Source organism: Eulemur rufifrons, chromosome 10, assembly GCF_041146395.1.
Source record: "Eulemur rufifrons isolate Redbay chromosome 10, OSU_ERuf_1, whole genome shotgun sequence".
Taxonomy (NCBI): domain Eukaryota; kingdom Metazoa; phylum Chordata; class Mammalia; order Primates; family Lemuridae; genus Eulemur; species Eulemur rufifrons.
The window spans coordinates 8795434-8807523 of NC_090992.1; the positions used below are offsets into that span (position 1 = coordinate 8795434).

The following is a 12090-nucleotide window of genomic DNA, read 5'->3' on the forward strand; positions in this document are numbered from 1 at the left end:
GGTCCTTCTAACTCCCCAGCAGAAAATACCCCATCGCTTCTCAAGGAGCCGCAGGAGCTGCAGTTTCTCGTCAGTGCAAGAGTTTGGAGCCCCAAAAGCCTCCCTGACAGGGACACGGTCTCCCCATGTTCTTTCGGCCTTTCCATCTGTGCCTCCATCTCGGAGAAGAGATGGACGATGGCTGCCACGCTCTGCACCTATTCTACAGGGCACTCAGTGCTCTGCCTGCTCTGTTTTGTTGACCCTACACATCATTTTGTGCTTTCTGGGAGTTCCTACATTTTTGTGGCCTAGGTTAACTACTGCCCAGTCTACTCTGCGGAGGTCGGCTTGTGTGAGGCTGTATCTTTGAAGGTTTCTATCGCCAGTTAGTTGCTTATTTGATTCAAAATTAAGGCCAAATTAAGAGTTCCCTGTTTCGTTTCCTCCATCTGGAAGATGACATTTTGGCAAGTCAGGAATTTATCAGAGACTCTGCGTGTGTGTGTGTGTGTGTGTGTGTGTGTGTATTTGCATTAGCTCACTTTAACTTTTTGTTTTGGAAATAATTTCAGACTTACAAAAAATGTTGCAAGAATATTACAAAGAATTCCAGAATGCCCTTTACCCAGATACCCTAAGTGTTAAATGTGTTACATAACCACAGTATAATGATCAAACCAGAAAATTAACACTGATATAAAGTTATCTATTTTACAGATCTCAAATTTTCCCAGTTGTCCCACTAATATATATTTTTACTGGTCCAGAGTCTACTTCAAGATCACACATTGCATTTAGTTGTCACATCTTCTTAGTTTCATTTAACCTGGACTAGTTAGAGGGTTGGCTTTTGAAAGGAGCATTACTACCAGCTGATGTCCAAATAGTTGTCTCTGTTCCCATCCTGGAGAGTATTTGAGGACTGGTATCACTCTCTTCCCTCCACCTAGGTAATAATTCATATCTTTCCACAGTCAAACCACTTACGTTTCTCTCTCTTTATCATCTTCCAAAGCTCTCTGACATGTACTCAATCTCAGGTTTGTAGATTTCCTTATAATACATCTATTTCTTTCGAACATGTTTGCCTTCTACCCTGTCTGCTCACGTCATATATTCTTCCTTGTGCAGTTTACTGTTTATTATCTATAACCCAGAGTTGTCGGTTTAAAGACATTTGAGGCCATAATATGATCTTAATGGGCATTCCAAGGAGTGACCTCCCACCTCCAGCGGCAGCACCAGTTCCTGCTGGCCCTCTCGCAGATGCTGGGCGGTGATTCATGGGAGTGGAGATTATGGTTGGATTAGCTTCAACTTTTTTTTTTTTCCCCCTCTGTGGGAAAGGCAGTTTATAAAAGAAAGATCTTTTTAGAGTAACTTGGTTCATTGGAAGAATGACTGAGCTGGCTCTTACGTCCATTTCTGCAGTTTTTTCTTACACTCTAAAAGCCATTAAGTGGTAATATTTGTTAGTGATCAAATCAAAGATGGTATTTTAAAACATATGCTGACAGAAGGACCTAGAGGCATTTTAAGTATTGGGAAGTCTGAATTAGGTTGTTTGCTTTGTGGTGAGGTGTGAAACAAGATAAGCATTTTTGGAAAATGATCTTTGGGTTTGCTGAATCGGGTCAAGTGTGGTCAAGTCAGGAGAGCCCACGATGCCAGCGTTCCCATGTTCTTTTCAGCTGTGTCCCCCCGAATCCTGCTCCATGACCCTGGAAGAAAACACCAGAACAAGTAAACACATCCTAAAAGCAAAGCTATCTTCTAGTATGGTTGAAAAAACCTTCCCTTTTGGTTATTTGGAAGGCAGTACAGACGTGCGGTCCAGTGGTTACGGCCAAGGGCGGTGTGGGGGGAGTGGGGCCCCCGCCAGCCCAGCCAGCTGCCATGGCTCCCACGCGCTGTGTGGTCTTGACCCAATGCCCAGAAGGGTGAGGTTCCCCCACTCTCTACCTCTTTATTTTTAAAAGCAAAAAAAAAAAAAGAGAAAGGGGTAGGGAACCAGTGAGCTGAAATTTCTCAGGTTAGAAATACGTCCTCTTGCAATTAATCACTGCTCATTAGTTTTGTTTTCACCACAAATCTAAGAAGAGCTTTACCGCAGTCAGACTAAGAAAATCACGAACATTCTTGGGGTAAATTGATGTGGACTTTTTGTTTGTACGGAAGGGTGGTGGCGATGGTGCCCAGCGTTGAGATATATTGGAGTACTTTTTAACTTTCTCTTCTTGGAACTGCTTTGCTGAAATGAATGTCTTGTTTCTGCTATAGTCGTCATTGGCTATGCCAGACATGTGGATGGATAATAATGCCCTGGTTTGGCCTAATTTTTCCACCTGTGTCATACCTCTGTGTTGTCATCTCAGGACGATGTCAACTTACCAAGGGCAGGGGTTGATCATGTCTTTATGTCTTTAATATCACCTCCATATGGTGCTCAGAGTGCTGTGAAACATCGTAAGTAGTCATTACTCACTGAATTAACTTGGAGGCAATGAGTCGGGAAGGTGGTCTGTTATCTAATCCATAATCAAGTTCATTTGTTCTGGGTCATTTATTGGGTTCTGGTCATTATTGAGCCACCATAAAGAGAAATCCATGAAGACAAAGATCTTCACTTTCTTGTTCTTCACTTTAACCCCAGCACCTAGAACAGCTCTTGGCAATTGAGCTAACTTTCAGGGCTTGCTTACTGCCAGGGTGGTAAATGTGTCAATCTGTAGGATCTTATCAGTCTTTAAGAGTCCTTCTAGCACTGAGATGTGAATCTAAGTCTGCTGACTAAACAACCAGTCAAGACCTAGCCATTCAGAGTCGCCGAGGGTCCTGCCTCAGACTTCCCGTGCCAGTTTGGCTGTTCATTTAGAAAGTTTTTCTACATATGCTGATTGGAGGTGAGCGGACCGTGAGAGGAATCCATTGCATGAGTCACAGGTGTGGCATGAGTATTGGTTTCCTAGGGCTTCTGTAGCAACTTACCACACACTGGGTGGCTCACAGTAATAGAAACGGCTTCTCTCACGGTACTGGAAGCCAGAAGTCCGAACTCAAGGTGTTGTCAGGTCCCTCTGAAGGCTCCAGGGAAGAATCCTCCCTTGCCCTTCCCAGCTTCTGGTGGCTCCAGACATCCCTTGGCTCGTGGCTCCGTCATTCTCGTCTCTGCCTCTGTCTTCATGTGGCCTCTTCTCTTTGTTTTCTTTTCTGTTTCTAATGAGGACATTTGTCAGTGGATTTAGGGCCCACTCAGGTAATGCAAGGTGATCTTTTCGCAAGACCTTTAACTTAATTACATTTATTTCCAAATAGGGTCACATCCATAGAATCTGGGGTTGAGGACACAGAGCTTTTTGTGGGCCACCGTTCAAGCTCCCGCAGTGAGATATTTTCCTTTCTTCTAGTCTCCGTATTTTAGAGGTGCCATGTGTCCTCTTTGCTGCCAACATTCAGCCGTGAGATGCCTCTGACTGGGGAGGTTTCTCTTCTGGGTGTGTCTCTGTTTTGTTTTTCTGTTGTCTAAGTCAGAGGTACTGACATGTGTTTTGGTGTTTACCTGGAGGTGACTGTCCCATTCCCCTTCAGGGTTCCATGTAGATGTCGCAGTATGGTGATGAACAGGGGAAAGTCTTGATTCCTTGGTGGCGGTGGTGGGCTTGGGAGACTGTTGATAGAAAAGTGAAGAGTTGTTTTTAGAAAAAATGGATCCTGACTCTGTTCCGTGGACCATTCTTCTGTTATTCAAAGGTACAAACAGATATTATATTTGCTCAGTCATTGCTGGACTCTCATTATCATTGGCAATTGGCTGTTACTATATATTTTTTAAAAACAACCCAACTGTACTTTTTGTTTTTGTTAAAATGGTCGTAGCCACAGTATCATGGAGAGGATGTAACTTATGACACTTAGCTCTGGCTCGTGCATTAAAGTTGTGTTGTGGTCCAACTTGGTGAAATGATCACCCCACACTCTCTGGATCCCCACTGCCACTCTCATTTGTTGATGTACCGGGGAGGTGAGCTGCTCTTCAAAATGTAGTTAGCTTTGCGCAGTGGCAGTATCATGGCCGATGAGGTTTATCCGAGGCACGATTATTGCTAATTGAAAACTTTTCCCAATACCCCACCATGACGATTTGCAATGTAGTTGGCATTGGCAATTTTTGACGGTCCTTATGGTGACTGAATAAAAAAATAAAAAACAAAATTTAGAGCCTCTGGAATTCAATTCAGTGATGATTTATTGAGTATAAACTGTGTACCAGCCACTAGACAGGTGCTGAGAGAGTTAACAAGCAAACAGATTGGTACCTGCACTTGTGCTGGAAATAGTTCCCTTTTTCCTTCTCTTGTACCTTTTTCCAACCTTGAACATCATAGTAGTTAGTTGTTTTAAACTGAACAACTTTTTCGTTTTTAAAACTTTCATGCAAAAAGTCTTTGCGTACCAAGTGTATACAGATGTGGTCCATCATAGTCTGAGTCTCAGTTCTCCTAGCCCTGGAGCTTTCAACAGTCTCTTTCAAGCACCTGCCTGTTTCTCCACCTCCTTCCTTTCTAACTGGTTGGTTCTTCAAGTCCTGACCCTGGAGAACACTGTGTTATGCTAGTTCACTGTTCTAGGACTTGCTGAAGTTAGGAAGCCTGTCCTGTATGGACAAGATTGTTCTTTTACTCGTTTTCCTTTTAGTGAGGTACAACTTATGGGGTGCCGGTTGACAAGAGAACAGCCAAAAGAGTTTTACTGTTCCTTGTTTCCTTTCAAATACAGTGAACTAGGTGTTACCTCTGCCTGAAGGTCGACTTCTTCAACCATCTGCCTGGGATGGGGCCACAGAGCTGTCTCAGTTTGGCACCAGAGATGACTTCCCACAGAATCTTGGTTGGCAAAGTCCCTTTGGGGTGGGGCATATCAATGCCAGAATAGCATTCTTCGGACCTGAGTCTCTCTTGGTGTCTGATTATAACTGTCTTTCCTCCTTTGGACAGGTTTCCTCCATTCTTTCATAGATGTTGCGAGGCAAGCGTGTATGCTGTCTGAGCAAAGGGTCCTTAAGTAAGGGCTTTACAAATATTACACCTTCTAATCCCACAGCCTGTCTCTGGGGAAGGGCATCCAGACTTTGGGGGATATTATAATACTAAAGACCAGTAGACAGTCATCATAATCTTTTTATCCCACTCTCTATGAAATAGGAGAATGTTAGACCCCATATATGGGATATTTTTTTTTTTTTTTGGAGAATTTATTGCAATATTCACCCAATTTAGAGCCCACGCCGGGCTGTGCCTTCTTTCTCTGTCCATGTGGTCAGAGCTCTGGCTGAGCCTATGTCTACCTCCTTGGCTTCTGGTAGAGTCCCTTTGCTCTTGTAATTAAAAATTCCTGAGGTTGCTCTCCTCTGTTCTATAGATACGACCTTTAATGATTTGAGAATTGCCTTTCCTGCTCAGCCCCAGTACTTCTGGAGCCATTCAGGTGGTCCTGTTTTCTCTCCAGCTCTCTGTTTTGTTCCTCCCTGAAAACACCCTGCTTCCTTCTCAGTCCCAAATCCCTGGCGACCCATCCAGCATCTCTACACCCTCCCCTCTTGGAAACTCGCCACTTGCCCTGCCTAGATCAATAACTTTTTTGGATATCACGTTATCTGGCACAGAGCAGCACTCAGTACGTGCTGAGTTAGCGTGTGAAACTTGACTAGTGTCTGGTGGTGATGCGATGTCAACTCAAATGTGTTTCGGGTGTTTTGATGCCCAGCTGACTAGTCCTAGCCCTGGGTCCTTATGGGGACTTTGGAGTATCTGTCTTAAGTTTCTTGTTTGTTTAGTTAGGAATATGCACTATACCTTTTAACTGAGATACTGGGTAGGGGACCAATTCCTATATAGCTTAAATGTCATTAATTTAATAATCACTTTTGGGGAGCAAGAAGGAAACATTTCGTTAAATATAAACATGGATTATAAGATGTGCTCTGATTTTAGGAAAAAAGGTGTTTTAGAATCAGGGAACTATGGTGCATAAAAATTCCTAGTGATTTGCTGTGATTGGCCTATGTAGGAAAATGGACTATATAGGAAAATGATGTAGCAGTAAGTTTTTTGGTGGGAGGGGCATCATTAACAACTTCTTTGCAAATCCAATGAATACCATGGACTCTCTAAGAAATGAGCACACCTGCGAGAATTTTGGCACAACATTTATGAGGATTGATGGATCCTCTGAATCTATCCATATTACAAATCGCCAGCATCAAGCATTGTAGAATAGCATGTCCTTGTTTGACACTATGGGAAAGCTCTCCAAGGAATGGCTGAGGAAGACATTTTGTAACGTTTTGTTAATGTATCAGGAACCTTGTTTAGATTGTTAACACCAAAAAATTCTTTAGGCCTTTAACAGGGAAAATGGAAGTAGACAATGACCAATTCCAGATGTTAGTCTCCTCGTGGCCCGACTCTTTGGCTAGGATGCATCTCGTGCTGTCCTTATGCAACTTGCAGCACACTCAGAGTGAATCCTTATAAAGCGTTCTGCTTACTTGGCCTTACTCCCCTAGAATGCCAGAATCTTGGCTGCAGCAGTGAGTGGAGTCTAGCCAGCCTGGTTACTTCTTTAGAACAATCTCTGGAGGGCTTCTTTTACTTAGGACTTTTGAAGACAACAGAGGATTAGTTGGGAATACTTAAACTCATACTCTAAAATGAAGCCATGCATGGTATCTATGTTTTCATTATCTGAGTCCTTGAAGTTATAAGCTTACCTAGGGAAGCAGAAGTGATGTTTAATGGAAAACATTAACTGATGAATGATCACTGATCAAAATTAATCATAGCTCCAACAGTCATCCCTGTTTAACACTTTAAGACATCCTGTCTGTGTCTTGGTCTGTCTCAGAATGGCAGATAAACAATCAAAAGCAGGGAAAAGAAATTGTCAGTCTTACAAAAGATGCAAGATTTTATGAGATCCATGAAAGTGGTATTGGAGACCTCCTGAATAGCATATGTAGTCATGGACAAAGAAGGGTTTGGCAGTGTTAGAGCAGTTAGCAGTTGACAAGGAGAAAACACATGAGATGATGATTTGATAGGCGCTTGACAGAGAATGATTTGAATCATAGGATTAGGAATGGACTTTGGGAAAATTGATGAGGCTCTCAATTGTTTTTGCAAGAATGACCATCTTTTGGATGGTGCTGTTAAAGTCGAACTTTTAATGAATATCTTTACAGTATTATCATAAAATCTTGTAAGAAATACGGTATCTCTCATCAACATTTAATTTAGTCTTTTGAGATTTTATGCACTTAAGAATGTGAAATCTTAACTATAAGGCAGTCTTATTTTGATTATTTGTTATTTGATTTCTCAAAATGAAGTTCCGTTCAGCCCCCTACCCTCCTACCCCAGACCATCATTTGACATAAAATGTTGCTTCTCACATTAAGGGGATCGACTTTGTGCCTTTGCCTTGGTGCCAATTATCCTATGGTGATAAGGCCTTTTTCCTATACACTATTATGCTGCGTAATAGGCAGTGGTTTGATACAGATTTCTAGGTCCTCCTCTCTATGGAGAGTCTCTGATCTAGTTTGATCTAGATTTCTGTGCCACGCTGTTTTTATTCCCTGCTACCCTGTGCTGGGAAGCCTCTTCTTGCATTGTAATGCACACTGCTTTTTATAGAAAGTGCGCCAGCATTCTGTGCCACGACTCAGAGTTCAGTTTCAGTACAGGGAATTTAGCAATTGAACTGTGAAGGAAACTTGTGCCTGTCAGAACATGGCAAACATCTTTCTGCTTCTTTCTCTTTCTCTTTCTTGCTGCCTTTAAATCCTCCCACTTTCATATATTGCCTTTTGCATATGCTCAAGTTCTCAATCTGGAAAGGTACTGGAACTGCGGCATAAGCCTTTGAGATATACTGCAGATAGCTTTTCTAGAGAGATTTCTATTGCATAATGTTTCAGTTAAGGATGACTTGCAACTTTATCATAACTTGAACACGTTTGAAATAACAGAGGGAGATGTGTGTAAGGGGCCTTCTCTCTGTTTGTCTTAAAATAAAAGCCAGTAGTGAAAAATTCAGAGGACAGATGTGAAAATTTGAACAGAGGCCCCCAAACATGGATGGTCATTTTTCAGTTAAGGGATATTTTGGGGGCTTTAAGTCGTGTTTGGATATACCAACCCCCCTCCCCCTGATTTGGCACCCAGGTGATGTTTTAAACAAGTTTTATAATTGTGTTGACTCAGCTTTTATGTAAAAATAATCTCTGTGAAACGCCTAAATATTTAGTTAACTAGAAGATTGAAAAGCCTCTGAAGTGCTGTTATAACCAGAGCTAAAAATAAATGCGCGAATCATATTTTAAAAAAATAGATTCATTTTTCCTTAACCTTCTTTAAATATTGTGACCTTGAGATATAGGTATGCTAATATGTAGGGGAAAAGTATCATTATAAAGTTAAATATAGAGAGAAAAATGTGCATGTTTGTGTTTAGTCCATGTTTCCAACGTAATAAGGAATGATTAAACTCACAGACCGTCAGAGCCAGAAGAGACCTTAACAATCATCTTGAACGCTTGTCTCATGGGTAGGAAAAAAGGCCCAGAGAAGTGAAATGAATTCCCTGAATCCCACAAGTACAGTGGCGCAGCCAGGGCGAGACCCCAGGGCTGCTGCCCCCTAATTTTATGCTCTTTTCGTTATGCCATGCTGCTATGTGGACATTTGTAAGAATGGTATGGTAAAAGCTCACTTTTATTTTATTTTATCATTCTTTGTCAAACTTACTGGACACTCACTTCACTCAGTGCGTTAGTTTTCCATCAGTGTAACAAAGCACCACAAACTGAGTAGCTTAAAACAACGTCCATTCGATAGCTCATAGTCCTTCAGCTCAGAAATCTGGTGTGGTGAGTCCGGGCTCTCTGCTCGGGCTGGACATTCAGATGTTGGCTGGCTGTGCTTGGGGTCCTTTTCCAAACTCATGGCTGTGATTGGCAGAATTCAGTTTCTTGTGGTTGTAGGACTTGAGCGTACACATCCTTGCTGGCTGTCAACTAGGATCCCTCTTCTAGAGGCAGCTCCCTGTTCCTCGTCATGCGACTCTGCCACGTGCAATCCAACGATGGCGTGTCGAATCCTCCCTAGACTTCAAATTTCTTCTTTTTTTTTTAACTACCAGGTAAAACTCCCTGCTTTCAAGAGTTCGTGTGATTCAATTAGGCCCATTTGGTTAATCTCTGTATTTTGAGGTCAACTGACTTGGGACATTAATTATATCTGCAAAACCCCTTCACAGTAGTATAATTCCTAGATAAATGTATGTTTGAATAACTATGAGATGGAAATCTTGGGGGAGCCATCTTTAGAATTCTGCTGGCCACACCCAGCTTATCTGGTGGCTAAACTTTGGACCAACCTTACCATTGGTGACACTGTTGTGAACCTAGAAATAAAGATGGAAAAAGGCAAATACGTGGGATTGGTGTATTTTTGTATTCCAAGGGCTCAGGGATGGAAATGCCCCCAAGGAAGCAATAACTGCCACGAAACCCATGCACTTGATTGCATAGAAAAGGCAGAGTTGTGCCTGATGGCCACAGCTGAAGTCGTCTCCAAATAAGGCAGCTGGGACAACCTGATGCAGCAAAAGTTGATCGTTGGTAGCAGAACAAAGAAATTAATTATAAAAGCACAGTGATCTTGATTTACACACCTCTGCCCTCCTCATAATGACAGAGCACCAAATAGTATTAATAGTAATGAACCCAAGTTGGCAAAAAACTTTGAGTTTTATATACTGAGTTTATCATTTATGAAATACAACAGTATCCCCTTAGCCACAGTTTAACTTTCTGCAGTTACCCATTGTCAACTGTGGTCCAAAAACATTAAATGGAAAATCCCAGAAATAAACAATTCATAAGTTTTAAATCGTGTGCCATTCTGAGTAGCGTGATGACATCGCCAGGAACGTTAATCATCCCTTTGTCCGGTGCTGTCCAACCATTAGTCACTTAGTAGCCATCTAGGTTATCAGATGGAAAAAAACATATATAGGGCTTGGTACTCTCTGGGGTTTCAGGCATTCACTGGGGGTCTTGGAATGTATCACCTGTAGATAAGGGGGTGTACTGTAAAGTGAAAGAAAGTCCTATCAAAAAATGGTTTAAAGTTTTGTACCTAAAAAGGCTAAGCTAACTCAATTAGAAAAATAGTCCACTTTAGTGGAACTCCATTGGCTTCTCATGATGTAGAACAAAACCCAAACCCCTGAGGTGGTTAGAAAGGCCAGCCTCTTTGGCCATCTCTCTGTGCTCCAGTATGCCAAGCTCCTCCCAACCTCAGGGCCTTTGCACATGCCATTCTGCCAGTCTTCAGTGTTCCTTCAGTTTTTCACATGCCTTTTATGTATGTATTACATACATAAATATGTATGTATCATTTAAATACATACGTATGTATGTATTAAACATAGCTCACTCTTTCTTCTTCAGATCTCAGCCTAAATATCACTTTCTCAGAGAGGTTTTTCCTAATTATTTTATAGAATTTACTGCCTTACTGCTTCCCAAATCACCTGCTTATCTTCAGAACAGCCTACTTTGTTTGCTTCTTTATGATTTGTCTCCCTCCTTTAGACTGCCACTCCTTTGAATTAGACCTTACCCAATGCACCGTTGTCTCTCTCATGTCGAGATCAAGGCCCAGCACATAGTAATCACTATTTCTGGGATGTTAAAAAAAAAAAGATGTCCAGAGACATTAAATGTTCTGTTGTGACAAAGGGAAATCATAGAATTACAGGGAGTAGTGTTCTCAGTTTTAGGAAATTTCAGCCTGTCCCTTGACCTGTTGGTACTCTGAATTATCACTTTGGCAGTTGAGGTAAGAATGGTGTAATGACTACCCCAAGATCATGTACTTAATCGTAGTAAGAGATAAGATTGGTCTCCTGAGCCCTTGATATTTTCAGCTATTCTCCCACGAGGAATTGGTTTATATTGAAAAAATTTAACTTCTAGAGTTCCTGCCTCTCTTAAATAAAATTAAATAAATAATAGTCTTCTAACATCTCATTTGAAGTGTTTTTGGTTCACTCTCCTTATTCTGTTCATGTTTTTGCTGCTTGCAAATTCTCTTTCAAATTCATTTTTATTTTTAATATCTGTTAGACAAAAATGATGACAGATCTGTCTCCTGGTAGAAATTACACATCTTTTGGACAGTGTTCCTGACCCTCAGCATTCCTGGCTTTGTTAAAAATACCATTGACCCTTTGAGATACTGGTGTGATTGGTATCAAGACTGACTTAATGAGAAACTTCAAAGGTTCAAGCAAAACAGGAGAAATGTGAGTGGCGAGAAAGTATAGTATGGAAATTATTTCCTAAATAAAACCTGCTCTGTGCTCATCTTCTGCAGATTATATGAGATATTTCATTCTCTACTGAAATTTAAATGAGGTTTATTTCATTGGGCAGCTCTATATGAACTTAGCACATTTTAAACTGTGCTTTCAGGTTTTTGTTTGTTTTGCATTTTTTGCATTTTTTTTACCTCAGTTCAGCTCTCAGCCAGGAGTTGTTTTGAGTAAATAGGAATTCACAATGTACTGGATGGGTGGGGTTGCTTTTGGCTTTTAACTAATGATAAAGAATAGGAGAAAACAGTAACAACAACAACAGTACTGAAAACAGTAACAACAAGACTAAGAAAAGCCAAGACTCTCTATGCCCAGTTTTCTAGATCATCTGCATTGTTGCATAATAGTAAATACGATGACCGATATTGGGTATCTTTAGAGTTGTAATTTTTTTCCAGTTTATAGACTGCCAGCCAGAACATCCGAAAGCATTCTTCTTGTTTGGCTAATAAGCATGATGTTTGTTTGTTTTTTTGTTTTTTAACTCTCTGGTTGATGAAGCTATTTATGTACAAAGCTTTGCTTCTGTTTGCGTGTGAGAGAAATAACATGAGCCCCCAAACAGGCAAGTCAGATGAAGTAGGGGTAGAACAGAGGGTGGGCACAACCTTTTACATAATTACAGAGAAGGTTTAACTCTTGATACACAAATATCTTACTTGC

The 12090-nt window shown here is 41.2% G+C and overlaps 1 protein-coding gene and 1 non-coding gene across 4 annotated transcripts in view; both read left to right on the top strand.

The window, feature by feature from the left end:
- The window catches only part of ARHGAP26 (Rho GTPase activating protein 26), a 378528-nt gene that overhangs the window by 156655 nt on the left and 209783 nt on the right, over positions 1-12090 (top strand). The gene's annotated exons all lie outside the window — the stretch shown is intronic.
- On the top strand, positions 4029-4169 carry LOC138393327 (U4 spliceosomal RNA). The gene has a single exon (XR_011235150.1). It is a non-coding gene; the product is annotated as a U4 spliceosomal RNA (small nuclear RNA).